This window comes from Otolemur garnettii, unplaced genomic scaffold (assembly GCF_000181295.1).
Source record: "Otolemur garnettii isolate 467f Iridium unplaced genomic scaffold, OtoGar3 scaffold00011, whole genome shotgun sequence".
In the NCBI taxonomy this organism is placed as follows: domain Eukaryota; kingdom Metazoa; phylum Chordata; class Mammalia; order Primates; family Galagidae; genus Otolemur; species Otolemur garnettii.
Window position 1 is genome coordinate 36,198,068 of NW_003852406.1, and position 11,765 is coordinate 36,209,832.

The 11,765-nt window shown below is 39.7% G+C and overlaps 1 protein-coding gene and 1 pseudogene across 1 annotated transcript in view; one reads left to right on the top strand and one right to left on the bottom strand.

The window, feature by feature from the left end:
- SEC11A (SEC11 homolog A, signal peptidase complex subunit) overlaps positions 1-11,765 on the top strand; it is a 46,819-nt gene that overhangs the window by 8,837 nt on the left and 26,217 nt on the right. The window lies entirely within an intron of this gene.
- LOC105886470 overlaps positions 7,912-11,765 on the bottom strand; it is a 5,174-nt pseudogene continuing 1,320 nt past the window's right edge.

An 11,765-nucleotide genomic window follows, 5' to 3' on the forward strand; every position in this document is an offset into this window, starting at 1 on the left:
AAAAAAAAAAAAAAAAAAAAAATCACCTTGTAAAAGTCTTTAAAATTTAGCTAGTTGGCTCCAGGATACCATTAGTTAATGAGAATTTTTTTGATGCACATGAGGTGGCTTTTGTGCAAAGAAAAGAAAATCCTATGTAGAGTTATCCTTAGTTTTAAAAATTATATTCAATTTGTAAAAGCTAAAATTTGAAAACCAAGTTCTTAAGCTTTTAGGATTTGTTTACAAAACTTATCCTTTTTTAAAGTAGTAAATTTTAACAATCACTTTTAAGGGACTTTGAATATTTGGCTTAATTTATAAACTTAAACATCTTAAAAACATTACATGTATAAATTTTTAAAAATTCCATTTTAAGCACTTTACTCAACAGACATCATGGAATACTTATAATTTTTATAAATCTAGGACTTCCTAAATTCGCTTAAAATGCTGGGCGTGGTGGCTCATGTCTGTAATCCTAGCCCTCTAGTAGGCTTAGGTGGGTGAGTTGCTTGAGCTCAGGAGACCAAGCCTGAGGAAGAACGATTCCCCATCACTACCCAAAATAGGAAAACTAGCCAGGTAAATAGAAAAACTAGCCAGGTATTGTGGTGGATGCGTATAGTCCCAGCTACTTGGGAGGCTGAGGCTGAGGGTTGCTGGAACCCAGCAGTTTGAGGTTGCTGTATACACCATCACATTCTTCCCAAGGTGACCAAAATCCCCCAAAATACAAAACCTTAAATACTGTGTATAAATAATAAACTTTCTGATGTAATTCACAAATCTAAAACAATTGATAACACATTTTAAACTGGATTTATGGTTATAAGGCTGACTTTATTACTTTAATAGACCAAATTCTCTTGAATTTTAAACATAGTTAAAATACCAAATATGCAGAGTTCTTAACATAAAAATACTAACAATATGCATAGTTTCTTTTAAACATTTCTATTTTAAATTATAAATCTTTCTGGGGTTTAAAAGATGTTTACTCACTAATAAAATATGTCATGCCACATTATTATTATGTTACCCTCATGTGTAATTTTTAGAATTGTCTCCTTTGCTTGCTGAGATTTCTTAATGACCAGGCGATATTGACTAGGCTGTGACTGTCCCAGATTTCATTCCATGCCTCACATCCAAGTCTGAACCCTGGTGGTACTCATCTGACTCTCAAAAGTGTGTTTAGCTCACCCCAGACTACTTATATTTTGCATTTCTTTGGGTTTTAATTACTTTTTGTCCTGCCTTTTTTTTATTTTTTATTTTTTTGAGGTGGAGTCTCATTTTGTCTTCCTTGGTAGAGTGCCATGGTGTCATTAGCTCATAGCAACCTCAAACTCTTGGGCTCAGGTGATCCCCTTGCCTCAGCCTCCAGAGTAGCTGGGACTATGGTGCCTACCACAACACTAGGCTATTTTTAGAAATGGGGTCTTGCTCTGGCTCCAGCTGGTCTTGAACTCGTGAGTTTAGGTGATCCATCTAACTTGGCCTTCCAGAGTTTCAGGTGATGCATCTAACTTGGCTTTCCAGAGTGTTGGGATTATAGGTGTGAGCCACCACGCCTGATATATATATATATATATATATATATATATACACACACACACACACATACACACATATGGTTTTGTTTGTTTTTCTGTTAAGGCACTTGTGCCTCCACCTCTGCTGTGTTGCCTAGGGTCTCCCAGTCTTAAGCAAAGCTTCCCAAAGTGTTAAAATTACAGCCGTTAGGCCCAGCCCAGCCCTTCATTCTTTTTATATCAGCCTATCTCTTAGGATTGCTCAACTCTTAATGGCTATTGCAACGATATCTGATTTGTTTCTGGATTTCTGGAGATATATCTGGAGATATATCTGGAGAGATATATATATACATATATATATATATATATATATATATTTTTTTTTTTTTTAAGACAGGGTCTCCTGTTGCCCAAGCTGGAGTGCAATGGTGTCATCATAGCTCACTGTGCCCTTTAAACTCCTGGGCTCAAGTGATCCACTTGCCTTGGGCTCCTGGGACTATAGCTTATGTCACCATGCCCAGCTAATTTTTTTTCACCTGTAGAGATGGAGTCTCACTTTCTTGCTCAGGTTGATCTGGAACTCCTGGCCTCAGGTCATCCTCCCACCTTAGCCTCTCAAAGTGCTAGGATTGCAGGCATTTGGCCTCTAGGAGATTTTTCTTAGACATGGACCTAATATGAATAAAGTACAACAAATTGGAGGAACACAGGAGATAAACCCCCCTTTTTTTTTTTTTTTTGAGACAGAGCCTCAAGCTATCCCTCTGGGTAGAGTGCTATGGCATCACAGCTCACAGCAACCTCCAACTCCTGGGCTCCAGCGAGTCTCCTGCCTCAGCCTCCCAAGTAGCAGGGACCACAGGCGCCTGCCACAACGCCTGGCTATTTTTTGGTTGCAGCCATAATTGTTGTTTTGGCAGGCCGGGGCTGGATTCGAACCCACCACCTTACGTGTATGTGGCTGGTGCCTTAGCCACTTGAGCCACAGGCACCGAGCCATTTTTTTTTCTTTTTTTGAAACAGAGTCTTACTCTGGGTAGAGTGCCATAGCGTCACAGCTCATAGCAACCTCCAACTCTTGGGCTTAAGCCACTCTCTTGCCTCAGCCTCTCTAGTGGCTGGGACTACGGGCACCTGCCACAATGCCTGGCTATTTTTTGGTTATAGTTGTTGTTTGGCAGGCCCGGGCTGGGTTCGAACCTGCCAGCTCTGGTGTATGTGGCTGCTGCCCTAGCCGCTGAGCTACGGGTGCCAAGTCAACTATTTTTGATTACAGAAAACTAATCTGGTCTTGTTTATGATCAGGAAAATATTTTTTTTTGCAGTTTTTTGCCGGGGCTGGGTTTGAACCCGCCATCTCCAGTATATGGGGCTGGCGCCCTACTCCTTTGAGCCACAGGTGCTGCCCTGATCAGGAAAATCTTTATTACTGACAGAATGTCAACATTTATTAATAGCAATCCCAAGTTTCAATGGAGAAGTACTAACATCAGTCTCCATTACATAAGGAAATCACAAGTAAAAATTTATTATAAACTGTACTTATCCTTGGGTATATTCTTCTTAAATATCTAGAAATCATTCTCTATCCCATGTAACTGAGCAAAATCCAGAATATGAGCAAAAGCCAGTATATAGTACCATAGTAAGGACTGAAGATATTTTCTTATTGTTATTCCCTGATACTTTACATTTTTTAGGTTTTTATTTTTGAGACAGTCTCACTATGCTGCCCTTGGTAGAGTGCTGTGGCATCACAGCTCACAGCAACCTGAAACTCCCCTTTTGTTTCTTACTGATTTTTTTTTTGTCTTCTTTCTATATCAACTTTTGAAGGAGGGGTTTTTTTTACTTTCTGTATTTTTAAGTTGTTGCATAAACATTTAGGCTTGTTAGGTTCTCAAGAATTTGCCATTTATTTATTTATTTAGAGACAGTGTATCCCTTTGTCACTCAGCCTAGAAGTGCAGTGGTGTGATTATAGCTCTGTAACCTCAAACCCCAGGGCGCAAGTGATCCTCCTGCCTCAGCCTCCCAAGTAGCTGTTACTATAAGCATGTCCCATCACACCAGGCTAACTTTTAAATTTTTTGTAGAGATGAGGGCTTGCCATGTTGCCCAGGGCAGTCTTGAATTCCTAGCCTAAAGCAGGATGCCACAACGCTCTACCAAAGGTGACCAAGTGAGACTCTGTCTCCAAAAAAAAAAAAAAAAAAATTATTTAGAAATGGGATCTCACTCTATTTCCCAGACTGGTCTTGAACTCCTGGCCTCAAGCAGTCCCCTCACTTCAGCTTCCGGACTATGTATGGTAGTATTTTATTGATTACCAGAATCTGAATTTTACCTTTTTGGATGGTGGGTATTTTTGTATTTGCAAAAATAGTCTTGAGCTTTATTCTGGAATACAAGCAAGTTACTTGGATGTTTCAAGCTCTTTTGAGGCCTCATCAGGTGGATCCCAGACCAGACTTTATTCTAGGACTAATTTTGTACCACAAGCAAATAATACCTTTCTGAATACTCTGTCCAAAGCCCCATGTATTATGAAGATTTGCACTCTGGCTGATGGAAACAAACTATTCCCATCCCATTTTAGATGGCTCTTTTTCCATCCTCACTAGTTCCCTCATTTACATGCACTGATTATTGCTTTTGGTTCTCTAAACTCCCTGATTCTTATCCTCAAATCAGGAGACTGCTAGGCTCTGTTTGTATTTCCCCCTTGCCCTGTGATCTGGAAACTCTGATCTGTAAATTGGGGCAGTCATAGATCTCACTTTGTTTCTCCTTTCTAAGTAATTACAGTCATGTGCTTTCATATGCTCAATGTCTAAAAACTCTTGTTTCCTATATTTTGTCCAATGTTTTATTTATTTTAGGCAGGAAGGTAAATTTGGTTTCTGTTAATCCAACCTGGCTAGAACAGCGTATTTTTGAGATTCATCTATGTCGTATGTGTCAATAGTTCATTTCTTTCTGTTCCTGAGTAGTATTCCGTTATATGAAAATACTGCATTTCATTTGCAGGTTGAATATCCCTTATTTGAAATGCTTGGAACCAGAAGTATTTTGGATTCTTTTCAGATTTTGGATTACTTGTATTTGTATTATTAAACCAGTTGAACATCTCAAATCTAAAAATCTGAAATTCAAAATGTTCTGGTGAGCATTTCCTTTTAGAATCATGTCAGCATTCAAAAAATTTAGAATTTGGAGCATTCAGATTTGAGATGCTTATCCTATATTCATCAGTTTGGGCTACCAAGAGAGAAGTTGTTGTATATATTAGGTATGTTTTCATTTGTCAGATTTTTAAAAGATTTAACAGATTTTTCAAGTGAAATTTATTTTAATGTTATTAACGTAATACCTATTTAAACTATTAAGGATTTCTAAAATTATCATATAAGATCCACTCTAACACTTATGGTAACTTCAGTGACTATAATAACTGTGTTTTCTGAACACGTTTTGATTTCCCCAGTGCCAAAAGTTTTACCTCTAACTGCTGTCAGCGTATGTGGAATACTGTAAGCTTTTTTTTTTTTTTTGAGACAGAGTCTCACCATGTTGCCCTGGATAGAGTGCTGTGGTATCATAGCTCACAGCAACCTCAAACTCTGGGCTTAAGTGATTCTCTTGCTTTAGTTTCCCAAGTAGTTGGGACTACAGGTGCCCGTCACAATACCCGGCTATTTTTTTGTTGCAGTTGTTTAGCTGGCTTGGACCAGGTTTGAACCCACCACCCTCGGGTGTATGTGGCTGGCACCGTAACCACTGTGCTATGGGTGCTAAGCCAAAATACCGTAGCTTCTAATTGCTTATCCTTCTATGAGTTAGAAAGCAGGAAAATTGTGATTTTGGATTTAAGAGTTTCTTAGTTTGAGGTCTTAACATAAATGGAATTTAAGATGTAGGCCAATTGCGATTTTTTAAGGCCCAAGGCACATTTTTGCTTCCATGGTCACTACTCCTACTACTTAAGATTGCTGGAAGTCTAATTTCTGTGAACATATTCTGTGTGTTGAACTTCACCTATCTCTGCCAAGAATAGGAAATATAATGGTGTATCTGATAACTGTAATAGGTAAATACATAGGACATAGCTTCTAGTGTGTCAATTTGAGTGTGTTTAAAATTATGATCAAAGGATGGCACCTGTGGCTCAGTGGGGTAGGGTGCCAGCCCCATATACAAAGGGTAGCAGGTTTGAACCCGGCCCAGGCCAAACTGCAACAAAAAAATAGTGAGGCATTATGGTGGGTGCCTGTAATCCCAGCTACTTGGGAGGCTGAGGCAAGAGAATCACATAAGCCCAGGAGTTGGAGGTTGCTGTGAGCTGTGATGCCACTGCACTCTACCAAGGGCGATAAAGTGAGATTCTGTCTCTAAAAGAAAAAATTAAATTAAATTAAATTAACATCAGTGTTTATTTTGCTGAATTATCTGTCCTGCGTTTATCTTTCTTAATTAGAGACAATTTTGCCCTGTCGCTCAGGCTGCAGTGTAGTGTTGTAGTCATAGTTCACTTTAACTATGGGCTCAAGTGATCCTCTTGCCTCAGCCTCCTAAGTAGCTGGGCTATAGGCGCCCACCACAACACCTGGCTGTTTTTAGAGAAGAGGTCTCACTCTTGATCAGGCTGGTCTCCAACCTGTGAGCTCAGGCAATTCACCTGCCTTGGCCTCCCCGAGTGCTAGGATTACAGGTGTTAGCTACTGTGCCTAACCAGGGCCAGATAATTAAAAATTTTTTTTTGTAGAGACAGAGTCTCACTCCATTGCCCCAGGCATGTGTCCTAGGTTTTACTTAATTTCTTGTTATATATTAGAGTGGATTATTCTAGTCACAGGACTTTGGGAGGGGGAGGTTCCACACATTATGACTAAAAATGAAGAAAAAAAATGGTACACATAAATCTCTATTCCATACCTACTGACAAATACTATATATTTATAGTTTTGATTTAGTTTTAATAGCATTCTTTTCTAGTTTCACCTTGAGTATTGAGGAATATATTATTCTGATTACTTCTTAGAAAAAAGTATTCAATTCTGTGGTTGTAACTGTATATATGTTAAGATGTCTATGCCAAATGGTATAAAAAGGTTAGGTAGCTGCTGCCTTATTTCTACCAGTACTAGAAAGACAATTTTTCTGATAACATGCATTCTAAGCATTTAGATGTAGTGGTAATAAAAGCAGGGTCCAGGGAGGCAATATGTTTGATGTTTGAGTAAAGCTTCTTGGAAGGAAAAAGAGGGGTCAGAAGACAAGGAGAAGTGGATGACACTTTTCAAACATATGCTCAGATGGAATGTTTGTTTTAGCACATGTATGCTTCTATCGAGACTTAGTGGTATACAAATAGGCATCTTTTAAGAAATATGCCAGTTATACACAGTGATGAACTTTTTTTTTTGAGGCAGAGTCTCAAGCTGTCGGCCCTGGGTAGAGTGCCGTGGTGTCACAGCTCACAGCAATCTCCAACTCTTGGGCTTAAGCGATTTTCTTGGCCTTAGCCTCCCAAGTAGCTAGGACTACAGGCACCCACCACGATGCTTGGCTATTTTTTTTTGTTGTTGTTGCAGTTGTCATTGTTGTTTTAACTGACCTGGGCTGGGTTCAAACCTGCCAGCCTCGGTGTATGTGGCTGGTGTCCTACCAACTGAACTATGGTAACTGCCTAAACTTTTTTTTTTTTGAGACAGAGCCTCAAGCTGTCTCCCCTGGGTAGAGTACTATGACATCACAGCTCACAGCAACCTCCAACTTCTGGGCTCCAGCAAGTCTCTTGCCTTAGTCTCCCAAGTAGCTGAGACCACAGGTGCTCGCTACAATGCCGGCTATTTTTTTTTTTTTTTTTTTTTTTTTTGGTTGCAGCTGTCGTTGTTTGGCAGGCCCGGGCTGGATTTGAACCTGCCACGTTAGGTGTATGTGGCTGGCGCCTTAGCCACTTGAGCTACAGGTGCTGAGCCAACTTTTTTTTTTTAATGTTCCCAAGTGTTAAAGCAGAAATTTATTAAAATCTGTTTATGTAGTGTTTTACAGACCAAAAAAATGTAAAGTCCTCAACATTCAGGCAGTTGCCTCTCTAGAAGTGCTTCATGAAAGGATGGATTTCTTTACCCTCTCCCCAATTAGATACTTCTGTTTATGTTCCTGAAAATGATACATTTAATTACATCACCTTCCTAGGAAGAATCCCTTTGAGATCTCAAAACCTCTGCAGAGAGTGAAAAGATACTAGTAGAGAACCTCCAAAGTGCTATGCCTCATGATAGAGGTGTAGTCCAAGAGGTACATAAGATGGTGGTTCTTCAGTGGAGTGTGTCCACACCTAGCATGTGAGCCATGAGGAGAGCCTGAGAGCCCAGCCGGCCCCCTACCTGTGGAGTGTGGACGGCTGGGACTGCATGGCCTCCTGAGCCTCTTCTTCCTCCTCATCCTGTGAGGCACCATTGCTTCTAAAAGTTCAGGCTCTGGAAGGGTGTCATTCACTTTACTGGGTGCCTTGCCCAATGCCCCTGCTGTCATTTCAAACAGAATTTTATCAGTTTCCATTTCTGCTGCTTCCTCCATTTCTTCCTGATCATCTATGCTTTCAAAACTATCCTCCAACATCTATCTCCTCTATGATCCCAGCCTTCATCTTTTTGGATAGCTCCCACATGATAGCCTGGGTTTCTGGGATCTTCACAAGACTTGGCATAGCCGCCATCACTCCTGTGCTTTTCTGCGGGGAGATGATTCTTCATACCCATAAGCACCAAGTTCATGTACACTTTGGATGCATGGAGCTTGCTCACAGCCTTCCTTGACCTGGTCGTCTTCATGGCCAAAACTACACAGATATCCTTCTGGCCCTTCTTGGCAGCATCTTTCACAGATCATTTTACTTTTTCTTCTTCTCTTTTGGATAGCTCTTATTTGCATTTTACTTTTTCTTCTTCTCTTTTGGATATTTCTTATTTGCCTGTCAACAACTCTCACTTCCTTTCTTATCTTCAATGACCATTCATTGACCAGCTCTTTTGGGAACAGCCCCAATAACAAACTAAACTCCTCTTATCCCTTCTGGCTTTCCATTCCCTGCACCTAAGCAAGTCATGGGCAGCCTCCTGGGTAGGGCTAGCCAGACACCCAGAGTTTTTAAAATCTTTCTCTATGGCTCAGCGCCTGTAGCACAGTGGTTATGGCACTGGCCACATGTACCAGAGGGTGGCAGGTTCATACCCAGCCTAGGTCAGCTAAAACAACAATGACAACTGGTCCCAGCTACTTGGGAGGCTGAGGCAAGAGAATCGCTTACGTCCAAGAGTTGGAGATTGCTGTGAGCTGCAACTCCATAGCACTTTATCCAAGGCGACAGCTTGAGACTCTCTCAAAAAACACCTTTCTCTGATAAAAATGAGAAGGATGACATTTATCCTTAGATACATTTCTATAGTAAAGGGCGGCAGTCTCAAGTTGCTGGGAGTGCCAGGCACTGTCCTTTTAAAGAGCAGTCATTTTATAAGATACTTTTTTTTTTTTTTAAGGAGACAGCATCTTACTTTTTTGCCCTCAGTAGAGCGCTGTGGCACCACAGCTCACAGCAACCTCCAACTCTTGGGCTTAGGCAATTCTCTTGCCTCAGCCTCCCGAGTAGCTGGGACTCCAGGCGCCCGCCACAAAGTCTGCCTATTTTTTGTTGCAGTTTGGCCGGCACTGGGTTCAAACTGGCTACCCTCTGTATTATGGGACTGACGCCCTACCCACTGAACCACAGGCGCCACCCTAGAAGATAACTAGGTTACTGTTCTGATAGTTCTACCTCTGACCTCTTCTGAAAATGGAGTTTTTTCTCAATGAATCAGATTTGAACTGATTAACAGATGGTTATTTTTAGTTTTTATTTACTTCAGTGTAAATTTCTATGTTTAGCCCCAGAAATCTTATTGGGTTTGAATATAGAATATTGCCATAAACCCTGCTAGGAGTTGTGTAACATATGGTATGTGCAGGTATGACCTTTTCTACATCTGACCCATTCTGAATTGTGGAACACCTACGACCCTAAGTGTTTTGAGGAAGGGATTGTGGAACTGTATGTTGTGGTTTATATGGAATCTCACAACTCCTTCCTCAGAGACCTTGGACTGGGGCTCAGAATCTGTTGTCCTAACCAGTACTGCAGGTGGTATTTTTAGTATGGAAAGTTTGGAAAATAGAGTCTTTTTCTGTGGTGACTATGGTTACTTCTTAGGTACTGTTTTTCCTACTTCTGTTGTCTCCCATTGTACTTCCTGAATTTGAATTCAGTCTTTTGAATAAAAAGACCATTTTTGTCTTTTAAAAAGTCACCATCTTAGAAAGGTGGAATTTAGGAGACCAGAGTTCAAGGTCTTCTTGCCAAAGGATGTGCATCCGTGAGCATCACTTAGTTTCTCTGTGCCTCAGTTTCCTCACTTGTAAATGAGAGTGTTGGCCTAGATTTCACATTACCCATATGCTTATGTTATTCCTTCCAAGTGTCTCTTCAGATGTTCTGATTTTCTTTTTTTCCTTTGTGGATAATATTAATTACATTGATAGTGTACATCTTGCTTCATCAGAATACCAGAAAAATAGTATTCTGGTCATCAGCATGGATTTAATTTAGAAAATGAACCTAAACAGTTTGCTTTTGAATAGGTGATATTTTCATCTAGTAAAAACTTCAAAAACTTCATATTCCAAAGTATTTTCCTTCCACCTTGACTCTTGATCCTTCTCCCTAGAAGTAGCCACTGTCCCTAGGTTCTTGTGTATCCTTTCAGAGATAGACAAGACTATGTATTTATAATAATATGAAACTTGAAACCTTTTTTAAAAGTATATGGGAAAAACAGGTTAATTCTAGGGAAAAAACATAGAAAATGGTATAAGAGAACTAACTTCATCATAAATCTTGCACATCTTTATTAATTACCTATTTTATTATGAAAGAATAAAAACAATTTTTAGAAGATGGGGGTAAATCGCAGAAGAAATAGCTAAAAGAGATGAAAGTGGTTGTTGTAGGGGGCCTGCCATGGCTAGGGTATTGCTTTTTTGGGTTTTTTTGAGGCAGAGTTTCACTATGTTGCCCTTGGTAGAGTGCTGTGGCGTCACAGCTCACAGCACCCTCAAACTCTTGGGCTTAAGTGATTCTCTTGCCTCAGCCTCCCATAGCTGGGACTACAGGCACCTGCCACAACGACCGGCTATTTTTTTGTTGCAGTTGCCATTGTTGTTCTAGCTGACCCGGGCTGGATTTGAACCTGCCACCCTCGGTGTATGTGGCTGGGCCGTAACCATTGTGCTACAGGTGCTGAGCCTGTTGATTTTTTTTATTATTCATTCTTGTATATATTTGTATATGATATTTTGATAGAAATAAAAATTGATTGAAAAAAAGTAGAAAATATGGATAAACAAATGGAAATAACCCATGTTTGTTATTCCTTCCGAGTGTCTCTTCAAATGTTCTGATTTTCTTTTGTTACCTACTGTTATGTCCAAATAAAAGCACTAACATAGATTATTTTCTTCTATTTGTACTATACTTTCTTTTTTAATTTTCAAGAAAAATTAAAAGAATAGTATGAGTTGCAGGCCGTGGTGGCTCATGCCTATAATCCTAGCAGTTTGGGAGGCTGAGGTAGGATTCCTTCAGCTCAGGCAAGAAGATGGCTTGAGTTCAAGACTTTGAGATTGTTGTGGCTATGATGACACCATGACACTCTAGTCTGGGTGACAGACTGAGACTGTCTCTATAAAAAAAGAATAGTATTGTGAGCATCTATAAGCTAGCACTCAGATTCAATAGTTGTTAACATTTTGCCTTTGTTCTTTGTATATTTATGTGTGTGTCATGTATATAAATTTTTTTTGCAGAATCTTTTGAAATTGAGTTGCAGATATGATAGTTAACCCCTGACTTCAACTACTAGCTAACTGCTACTAACATGTACCTCCAATGATAAGGACAGTGTCTACATGACAACAATATAATCATCATACCTAAGAAAATTAACTTTAATTTTCTAGTATTACTTAATATTCAGTCATGTTTTGAGTTTCCTTGGTTGACTCCAAAATGTCTTTTTATCTTACTAACCAAGATCCAATCAGAGTATAAACTGATGAGTATAAACATTACATTTTGTTGTTATATCGCTTTAGTCCTTTTAAATCTAGGACAGTCTCCCACCTTTTTTCCTATGGCATTGAATT